Source organism: Haliotis cracherodii, unplaced genomic scaffold, assembly GCF_022045235.1.
Source record: "Haliotis cracherodii isolate W230 unplaced genomic scaffold, xgHalCrac1.p SCAF_8, whole genome shotgun sequence".
NCBI lineage: Eukaryota > Metazoa > Mollusca > Gastropoda > Lepetellida > Haliotidae > Haliotis > Haliotis cracherodii.
The window spans coordinates 34,642,054-34,654,066 of NW_027266341.1; positions in this window are offsets into that span (position 1 = coordinate 34,642,054).

Here is a 12,013-nt window from a genome sequence, read left to right on the forward strand (position 1 = left end):
TATTTGCCACTCAATAGAAAATATGAGAAGGGATCACCCACCAAGTAAATATCTTATCAATAAATCTGAAGATTTCTCGCCTGATATCGACACGACGTCTGTTCAATGTAGTACTGAAAAGCAGAAACAGTACAAAAATATGATTATATGTTTCCATTGCGCAGGGGAAATATCTAATACAACAAACAAAGCAAATTATTGGATAACGCATTGCAGTCACGTGAGTAAACGGTTAAACCTAGCATCGTGGCAGTTACACTCCCACCCATGCAACACGTTCAAATTCTATACTAACATCGAACTACCACATGAAAGTTGACTCCTCATTAATGTTCATCCTATCATTTCTAACATTTTCCGAAGCTTCCGCGTGGTTACTGGAAACAACTGCAACATCCTCTGAGGAAACGTCGTTCAGATAAGGGTATCAGTGTCCAATGTTTGTCGTAAAAAGATACTAATATGCCTATCGGATGATTAAAACGTGGGCCCTTTTCATATTGTGTATCTTCAGCCCCTGACGAATTGGATAATTGCTGATTCTATCACCCCCTCCATTATTTCCGGTTGGTTAAAACGTTGCAGCCACATGAGGCACAGACACTAAATTCCCATCCTCTCAATCCTTAAAGATCCTACTACATTGTGATTTAACACTGGTATTGAACTATCACATAAAATGTGACTCCTCGTAAATGTTCAGTCCGTCGTGTTTATCATTTCCTGAAGGTTGCTATAGCTAAATGCAACTACTTCTGTCGAAACGTCGTTACGATAAGGCAATGCCACTTAACACCGCATTCACATCTGTGTTTCGGTAGTAAGGGCTAAAACAAGGTCTGGTCGACTCGGGGTCATTATTCTGTGTCTCAGTGGGGTATTCATGTGAAACTGCGGCATGGTATCTCAGGGGGCTAGCAATATATAATCGGCATCAGTCCGGACTAGTACAAGCAGCCACAAACCTACACATCCACACACGTGCACTAGCAAATAGCATATACCCATCCACTGATTTTCCCACCTGAACGAGAAATAAAGGAGACCACTTCATCTGTTTCATATTTAGATCTTTGTATAGAGATTCACAGTGACAAAGGGGCGGTCGGGTAGCCTACTGGTTAAAGCGCTAGCTCGTCACGCCGAGAACCCGGTTTCGATTCCCGACATGGGTACAATGTGTGAAGCCAATTACTGGTGCCCCCCGTCTTAATTTTATAATAATTGTATTGCTTCTGATCAAAAGTAATAGCACATTTCATCTCAGTAATGTGAAAAGTGGAATGAAAGGTTTCGTTCATTAACTGCCAGATAGAAAAATGTCACATGGAACAGATAAAAAATCTCCGCTTTGGAAAGTACAGTTGTGTGCAAGTCTTGTTTTCTCGGAAATATGTCGTGTAATGTTTTACAACCTTGATTGTTGTTCATGCAGTCCACTACCTGGTTGCCAAGCTAGGACTGTATTATTTTCAGGCAGCTGTAACATAATATGTTTTGAATATTGCCAACTGCGGAGTTACAACATTCAGTAAGCCAGAAGCCAAAGCTGATGGGTTTATCAAATTACAAAGATTGGTATTCCCGAGGTTACGGTAAATGGATGATAACTAACGACTTTCATTGTAATGAGCATTGGCTTTGTCGGATGTCTCAAACACTAACTAAAAACATCCCAGAGAAACTCACAGCCAATCTTGTTTCCCAAAGGGTATTGATTTCGTAGGAGCGATCCAGTCAAAACCTGTGAAGCAACAGAAAGATACACAGCACAGAGAGAGAGAGAGAGAGAGAGAGAGAGAGAGAGAGAGAGAGAGAGAGAGAGAGAGGCACCTCATAGCAACAAGATATCTTACATGGTCAACTATTGATCTTCTTAATCTCCCACGACTTCACCTATCTCAATCCTGCTAAATCCAGCAACAATTCTTAATACCTGTCACGAAACGTTTCTTTGTTGAACGGTACAGTTCACCAGCACCAGCTAGTTTCACAAGCGTCGTACCTGATGATTAATAATCACATGATAGATAAGGAAATCAGAGCGATTTATTCATGTATCATCAGTTGCATGTTTGAACTGCAGGATCCATTTACCAGAAGCAGGATGCAACGTTATCGCAAGGGGTGTAAATCAAAGAATATCAAATAAATTGAGTCGCCACGGGCATGTTCAGTTGGCCAGCAAGATCACATAGGCTTCCATTTGTTTTCTCGTGCATCCCATGATATCGTCCTTAATGGTCACCCTTTCTCTATAATTGCCCTGCCTCTCTCGGAGGATCATGCAGAGCTTATGACAATGTACAGCATACCAAGGTGTTAGCGAAGGAAAGCGTGACTTTTTGTTTCGGCCATGAAGGAAGGGGACCGTCAAAACAATGCAAAGCACATTAATTCATGATTGATAAGAACTACCGTATTCGACGTAATAAGCGCCCCGCTCTAATAAGCGCCCACGCCGATATTTGCTAATATATCTGCTAGTGAACAATCCCAATTAGCACCCCTTCCGACTGATCAATGTACACATGACTTATTTATTCGCGTATGATATAATACGCACTCGTCTGTTATATGCACCCTTAATTATGGGCAATTAAATTCTGGAAACATATATCTGTTGTATATAAACATTTCGGGCTGTCAGCATAAACCACGCCATTTTCGATCTTTCAACTCTGTGTTTTTTTTCACTAAAATGATATTCTAATAAGAGCCACCTATTTCTAATTTTGAGAGCGCCCTGGGCGCTTATTTCGTCGAATACGGTAATTGTTTTACGTCCTGATAAACATTTGCAGCGACAGCGTGCAAAATTTGATAATTGTTCCTAACAAAATTTCTCTGGGGCTGTAGATAATCCTTGTGTGATAATTAGCGATCGTTTGATTGGTTCGTGTTATATTTCTATATCATTACCAACTGTTAACAGAGTCTTCAAAAATGACTCATCTTTTTGGTATGGGTTGGTGGTAATGGACTATTTTCTAAATTTCTAAGACTGTATTGTAATCCTACCAATGGTAATTCTCTAAGGGATAAGAAGGTGGTCGATTTACTTCCTCTTAATTAGCGCAATGGTTCGGTTCAGCATTACTGCCACTGACACTGACTTATTGCTTAATGGAACAGCTGTTCTCCTGCGTATTCAAAATGAGGTCTTATGAACATTTTGTGTTTATGCCTGTGTATATTTTTCGATTAAGTAAGTATTCTCGCTTCCTTGTTGAGTTTACCATGACGGATGTTGTATTGGTATTGTTATTGCTGTTCACATAATGTAAACGCTGCCAACATTGATCACTCACTCACTCGGGCCGGGATGCCTGCTTCGAAATATGAGTAACTGAGCGAATTTTGTTATGCGCCGCTTTTAGCAATATTCCAGCAATAATACTGTGGGGAAACCAGAAATGTGCTTGACACATTGAGTGAACACCTTAACCACTAAGATAACCGCCTCTCGCCATATGACAAGTCATCTTGTCATATTCCTGGGCCGGATAATATTTGCAAGCAATTACATGCTGAAAATATACCATCGATGACCACCAATAATTGAGCCTAACCAGGTAGTCTTATATCGATTATACCAGTAACTGAACTTGACCAAGTGATCTTAGGCAACATGTATGGATGTGCGCAGTTGGGCCCTTCATAATGTGAGGTGAAATGGGGTTTAACGTCGCGTCCAAAATGATTGCACTTATATAGCGACGTGTATGTACGTGTACGTGTGTTTATTTTTGTGGCTGCTTGTACTAGTCCGAACTGATGCCGATTTATAGTGCTAGCTCACTGAGATACCATGCCGCAGTTTAACATGAATACCCCACTCAGACACACTATACCAGCCGACCAGTCCTTGTTTTAGCCCCTTAATGCCGAGTGCCAGACAGGGTAACAACAAGTACCATCTTTTAACGTCTTATGGTATGACGCGGCCGGGGATCGAACCCCGTACCTTCCGCTCTCCGGGCGGACGCTCTACCACTAGACCAAGGAGCCGGTCTCCCGTCATAATGCCTGGATCCAGAGGACATGGATCGGAGTCTCAAATTTGGCCTGATTACGAGAGTTCTGCGAGAGTGTGACCCGTGCTGGTGGGTATGACTTCCTTCAAGTGGATCCGCAGCCGCATCAAACTGGCAGGATGTCAGACCGCTGAGGTGGTGTTCAAAGCAATTTTACCCAGCTGAACTCACTCCTCAACCCGAATGTCAATAATGTCATCAGACAATCTGGTCCTTTATTAATATTAGTCCTTGAAATTAACTCTTCTATGTCAACGAAAACAATGTACAACTAACCTGATATCAAGTGACAAGTGGCCCTGTGGTCTAAGGCGCTGCAATTCGCTGGGCAGAGTATCCTCCCTTGGGTACGCCAGGAAGCTTTGTTCATTGGTTGGAATCCCGGTTCACTTCGATTCTGTTTCTAGGTTTGCTAGCACCACACCCATCCTCGCGGGTTTCACCATAGTGGTAAACGTCTAAGACCTGCATCAGTTTGGGTTTCCTCATAAATAAAGCTGACGCGCCGTGATATATAATTGGAGCACTGTTCCAAACGGCGTTAAACCCAACTCACTCACTCATTCAAGTACGTGTACATAAGTATTGTAACCATATTATATTGCCTCCAATTTGCGCTTGTTAGCACAAAAATATCAGCCACGCAAATATAGAACTCCAACGTCAGAGAACAATCTCGATTATCTGCCGAAACAGATTCCATTGGGGGTAAAAGTCAAAATAGCGGTGACAAATGAATGGATCCCTAAAAAAACAATTATGACACCAGGTGTTCGCAAAAAGGGTAAGTATGCCCTGACCTACCGGGAGCACCCGTCACTCACACAATTTGCAAAGAAAGGTAAGTGCTCCCTTACGCCGAAGAGCACTACGAATGCCATACGACGACGGCCTGTTAAAACTCGTCTTGACAACAGTGATTATAAATAAGTAAATTTCAACCTTGTTTGAACAAGTTATTCAAATGATAAAATGTGTGACAAAGTGACACAAATTTACAACTGCTAATTGTTAGAAACACTTAACAGCGACATAAGGAATAATCGATTGCCTCGCTTATCCCACGGGTCAAAACCAGATTCGTGTTATTCCACTTAATGTCTGTTGTTGAGGTTAACATTGTTCCAGTGATTGCAGTACCGTCCGATACCGTATTACCTGCAACCAGTGCACATGGTTGTGTTTGTCATGGTGAAGGAATAACTGAAACAGTACCTTGGTGTTTTCAGTGACCAATCGAAAAACTCGTGAGCCGCATGAATAGTCATGCTAGGTTCCCACTTAGTGAAGGATTGAATTTAACCCCACTTTGAACAGCATCTCAGTCATGTCATAGCGTGTCCATATTATGTGGGAGGAAACACACACTACTAAAAATAAAAGCAACCAAACCCTTTCCATAATAACAATAAATCTAAGCCATTGTAGGATTCCGACTTTATCATGAGTATATGACCATGAATCATGATCAAATATTGACGATACCAGGTGTTCGCGAAAAGGTAAGCGGATCCTGCCACAAGCATGGTTATGGTGTTGATAAACCGGGAAACATAATCAGGGATTTGAACCATGGTCCTTGCCATGTTCGTGGATTCCTTCGAAGGAAATAGCTGTATTACTTCGAGCATTCCTCCCACATGAAGCTGAACGCTGTGATGAGACGGTGCTCAATACGGTGTTAAATCCACTTCTACTACTACTACTACTGCTACTTCTACACCCACTACAAATCCTACTACTTCTACTATAGCACTTACTATTACTACTACTACTCCTCCTAGTACTAGTAATACTACTACTTCCACTACTACTACTCCAACCTCTATTACTGCTACTACTGCTGCTACTACTGCTGCTATTACTACTACTACTACTACTACCACTACTACTACTACTACTACTACTACTACTACTGCTACTACTACTGCTACTACTACTACTACTACTACTACTACTACTACTACTACTACTACCACTACTACTACTACTACTTCTAATAATAATAATAATAATGCCACTGCTTCAACCGGCTCCACCGTTACTTGTATTACCCTGGAAAGTAAAAATACAATGATTGTGGATGTAGCGACAGAAAATGGACACTCAGTATCTTGATTGTCAACCATCATTCCAATCAACACTGAAATAGATAGTAAATCACAAGTATCGATGACAAACTGCCGTGTAACTCAGTATTACAGGAAGGCGGCATCACAATTAGACAGAAAAGTAGAAATTTAGTCCACATAAATACGTTGAAATTACAAGGAACTTCAGAACATGCTGCAGAGGAGGACAGCCGGGAAGACGCTATCTTGATCTGATTAAACATGGTTATCTATCACCGTCTGCCCTTCCTGTCACTTGCTGTAGAATTATGCAAATAGCTTTGCCGAAGTGTCATTTGGATACGAAAAAGGAACGTCGGCACGTTCTTTTTGTCTAGATCTATTCCTAATTAATACGAAAGGAAGTGAGCCTTCATACTGGTGGAGGGCGGTCGGGTAGCCTAGTGGGTAAAGCTCTCGCTCGTCACGCCGAAGACCCAGGTTCGATTCCCGACATGGGTACAATGTGTGAAGCCCATTTCTGGTGTCCCCCGCCGTGATATTGCTGGAATATTGCTAAAAGCGGCGTAAAACCATACTCACTCACTCACTCACTCACTCATGCTGGTCGATACTGTTTCTGGTATATCATGGTGTCACTGATTTCATGGCAATTCAGTAGCAGGTATTTTCACGTTGAAAACTCACCTGATTTGACAATTAAGTAAATTCCAATTTGACATCAGACTAGTATAATACAAGTATACCTATGATAAACACATGAACATATATACCATTGTCAAAACAGGCTGCATACATTACCAAGTACATGAAATATACTGTATACGCATCATATTTTCAACATATCTCCATGAATGATCTACCATTATCAATGGAGACAAGATAATATTGCTTAATGTCATTGATACCACTTATAAACCAATATATTGATGCAGTATCGTTGATGCTAATTTTTTACATCCAAAGAACCCTCTCATCAGATTTTACTTTTTTTAAATTAAAGTCAAAAACAACTCGGAGGCGGAGAGGTTTTACTTTATTAAAGTAAAACCTCGTGATGGGCTCGGTTTCTATAAAGACAAATTAGTTAAAACAACAGAACTGTCAAATGACATAAAAACAACTCAAGAAGGACCAGACTTATTGGAAGCGTGCAGAAGTATGTTTGCCAGTAATTTGCCGCTTCTTAAACTATCGTCGCTGTCGATGCTCCTTTTCACCCCACAGCGTAACATAAATGATTAAGCTCGCTAGCACCCTGCAAAAGAAACATTCGTTTAAAACTGCAAACGAGGCATTTGTTTATTTGTACGTTTGGGATGATAACTGGTGATTATCATTCCGAAATATTGACATTAAATGCAAATAAACAACACACACAGGAATTTAGCTTCTAAAAAGGTACACATGCTATCAGATTAAGCTGATATTAACCCATGTAAACGAATGACAAATTTCTCTTGTTTTGCACGTTCGTTCATTAACGGCGACTTCCTCTTAAAAACATTCGAACACTGTCCAAAACAAGCAACGTTGTAACAGTTGCGTGCAAAGCCTAAACCTATATTTGAACACCGCTGGTAAAAAACATGTGACATTTGTCTATTTCTATAAGAAGCGTATAACAGAACTCAATAATCAAAGTGAGTCTTCAAATGTGTACGGTGTTAAGTGTGTACATTTTTTGGGTGTTTTCATAACTATTTTGAACATAGTTGATCACACTGGTCAGTGCTTTAAGGGCTTTCGGTTTCGTCAAACTGCTACAAGAAAAGGAACTTCAAACAAACTTGAGGAAACAAGTATAAGAACTAAGTAGCTTCTGCTTTCTCTCGATAATAATGCAAAAAATAACTATGTTTAGCTTTCAATTTCTCAAATATGAAATATCGCAAAACTCGGATTTTGTGCTCAACTGTAGGTATAACTAACGAATATAGGCGCTATTCAGTCAATTCTTTGTAACAACATGCTAATAGTTGAACTACATGATGACAAGAAGCATTCATCTGTAGTTATATCTCAATGCGTAGAGAGGCAGTATTAATTCTGGATAGTGAAGATACCGGGGCAGAATAGGTCTTCAGACTCACATACTTGCCGTAAAAGCCGACTATGCTTGTCGTAAAAGGCGACAAACATGAACGGGTGGTCAGGCTCGCTGACTTGGTTTGATGCATGTCATCGTATCCCAATTGCGTGGATCGATTGCTCATGATGTCAATCACTGGATTGTCTGGTCCAGACTCGATTATTTTACAGACAGCCGTCATATAGCTGGAATATTGCTGAATACGGCGTTAAAGAATAAACAAAGGATAGTGATTCACACAAAGAACATTCATACGAGAATGTTAATATATGTACTATTTAGAAATAAGGGAACTAATGATTTGAATGTAGACAGGTTTGTGCCCAACAGTATGTTTGCGCGAGGTCAATCAAATATTCGAATGTGTGTTGATTGTAACGCTGTAATACAGTTGTAACTCATTGTTAACTCGAAGTACATGCAAAAGTAAGTCAACTATTCACCTGGGGGGACAACCACGGGGACATAAGGTACAAGTATAAAAAGGGAATTGCATTGGACATCATTTCCTTCACTAATGCATCAAATTTAGTAATGTCCTCCACATGTCTTCCATCTGCGAAGATGTGTTTGGCCTCAATGTGCTTAACAAATTACAAGAACGACACAGACCGCCGTTGATGATAATTGCTTTCGTTGTCGCAACACTTCTTGATCAACTTACAAGAGGGAGTAACACTAAATCAACGCAAAAAATAATTAATGAATTTGCCTTGCTCTCATGGTAAAGTGCATTGGCTTTGTCATATGTCCGAAACACTAACTCGAAATAGCCAAAGGGGGTTCAAGGCACCCTGTTGTAACCAGGAGTGTATTGACTTCTTTGGTATGACGCACTCAAAGGCTGTGAAGCAACAGAAAGAAACACAAAACTGCTCTTGGTGGATGGTCTCATCTTCATGTTTAACGTACCATAGAATTGTGTGCGTACATTTATACACACTGCCCTATTTCCCTTTGACGCGCCAGGACAAAGCCTTGGCATATCTTGATGATTTTTTTTCTGGGTGATTACCCGTGTCCAGTACAGAAGCCAAGTGAAGGCACGGATAACTACATGTAGACGACAGAGGGGCTAAACAGTTTAAAGTGAAGCATGCTTGTAAGTGTATGGGTACTTATGCAACCATTATGACCACAGACTTACTTTCGATATTATGTCTGCAGACTTTCTCTTGATTTCATGTATGGAATTAAGTACGTAAACGTGACATAACTCTTTCCATAATCATAGGATATCTCTGCCCCTGCTTTTAATGACTTAAGAAATCGATACATTGATCATAAATACTTTGTAAATACGTCACTGGAATCATTTGTGCGCCTGATGTCTTCTCATCATGGACCTACCTACAGTTATCACAATTTATATGTAATACAATGAAATTGTATAAGTCACTTTATCAGTAATTGTATTCCTATAATGTTATGTTCTATGGGCCTGTGGCCTCTAACTTGAAGTAAAGGTGTTACAAGGCATCTCTGCCAAAATCAGCGTCGATTGTATGATTCAGACTACACTTGTATAACATGTGCTTTTGAATCACTATCGAATAGTAATGATACCAGGTGTTCGCGAAAAGGTGAGCGTTTACTGCCCAATAGGTTGCACCCATCACAAACACATACAAAGGCAAGTCAATACTTCGCCTTACAAAAAGACAAGGAAATGTGATACACGTAATCCGAAAATCTTTTTTGTGACTGATCTGTCAAATATGGAAATGTCCTCCACTATAAATCTTTTTAAAAGCTTTACTGAGGCCTTTAATGTTGTAACCTTGATCAAACATCTTCTGAGCAAGAGTCGTATGACGCTCTTTAAAATCTTCGTAGAAAGATTATACCTCATTATGCTCGATTGAATCTCAAAAGTTGCGAAATCTAAATGCTGCAACTGCACGAAATATTTCATTGCTCAACATACAGGTTTAGGCATTTCATATATTGTTTTCTCAGTAAACCTCAGATGGCATTTGCTTTCATATTTTACAAATTGCCCAGAAGCTGTGTAACTGCATCTACGGTCACCACGTTCTATAACAAATAGAGGAATAAGTTAGAACATGTACGTAGAAAGCTTGTGGTAAAAGAGATTTAGATTCTACATGGATAGCAAAAATGACATTTTGATTTACATCAACATTTCATGTTTTTGATTTTTTTTTCGTAAAAACGGCAAAATCTAGAATGAGTTCACAGTTTAGGTTTATAAAAGTAGAGCTTCTTTCTATTTTTCAGAATCAAGGAATCCAATGCAACCCATTATGTATTCTGTTTTGAAACGTTTTTCTTCCTTCAGATTGTGACGGTTAAAGACAATAATTATTGAGTGGGTGTGTATGAGTGGGTTTGTATGAGTGGGTGACGCGTTGTTATTGTGAACACTGTAAATCAAGGATTTATAGCCATCTTTAAAGTCTGACCGATAATCGTTGACAGTTTTGGCATTGTAGGAGGAGGGTCGTAATTGTGTCTCTAAAACCCACATGATTAGAAACAAATCCCTAAATTTTGTGTGTTTGAGTATTGATCGTATAGATAATCCCAGTTAAACTTTGAAGGTAAGTGCTAAATCCTAAGACTTTTGGTTGCAGTGAAGGGTCAGTCTATTTTTCCACCAACGAAGGATTTCACCGGAGTCCAACACGATGACCTATTATGTCACATTTTCAAAGTATCGGCAGCTACATGTTTCAACTGCGGGATCTATACAAGAGTAGCAGGGTCCCACATAATTACACGTCTGTAAATCATACGGCGTCCACTAATTCCGTCGCCACAGGCCAGATCTGTTTCCCAGCAAGATCACATAGCCGTCGCCTTGTGTCCATGTGCCGCTTGCAGTGCATCCTATTCCGCCTTCGCCCTCTGATGTGATTCAGTCCTCTGTGATTGGTCTGCCTATCTCGGAGGATCATACTCTGCTCCAAACGAATGCTGCTCGTGACAAGACATTCTGTCATGCCAGTCAAGATCCACCTTTTAATGTTGATGTATCGACCTTTTCCATGGCAAATATAACAATATAATTTAAAAAGTGTAAAAGAATGGGTAAAAATCACGTGTTAATGGCACGTTAGGAAAGAGATCTCTTCCCAGTAAGGCACACGCTAGTTCTTGATTACAAACACGGAGACACGGGTACAAATAAAAGTGACAAAACGCTGTCCATAGCCACAAAATATCTCTGCTAAAAGCAGATTTGATGTTAACATTCAACCCCTATTTCAACCATTCAATCTCTATTTTGAATTTTACGACATGCGTGGTGTGCTGGGGGTCTCTTCTGCCGCGGACTCCCTTGGGAACAATGGCGAGAGTGGACTGACATTTGGCTATTAGCGTCTCAAACAATACTAGTATCACTCAGGTTTGTTTAGGACATGACCCTAGTGTGCATATATACTCTTCAAAAAAAAGAAACTTGACATAGATGTAAAACCACTCTTTGCCAAATATCTAAAATAATTACATTAAATGACAGAAAGAAGATGTGTCTATAATTCGCGAAAACACATGCTAAGCACATATTGGGGATCAATTTTATAGCTTCATCCAAACGCAACCGCCTGTAAAAAACGTGCAGCACAGGATCCTGCATTTAGGCATGCAGCCCCCCCCCCCCCCCCCCTGCTGAATAAGTGGGTATAAAAATTCACATCAACGGCTGTTCATACATTCCTTATAACGGCAGTAGAGGCGGTGACAGAATGCCAAGACTGAATGCAGCTCAACGGAACAACGCCATTGGGAGATTACAAGCTGGAGCAACTCAACAAGAAGTGGCCAGGCACTTTGGCGTAATCCAG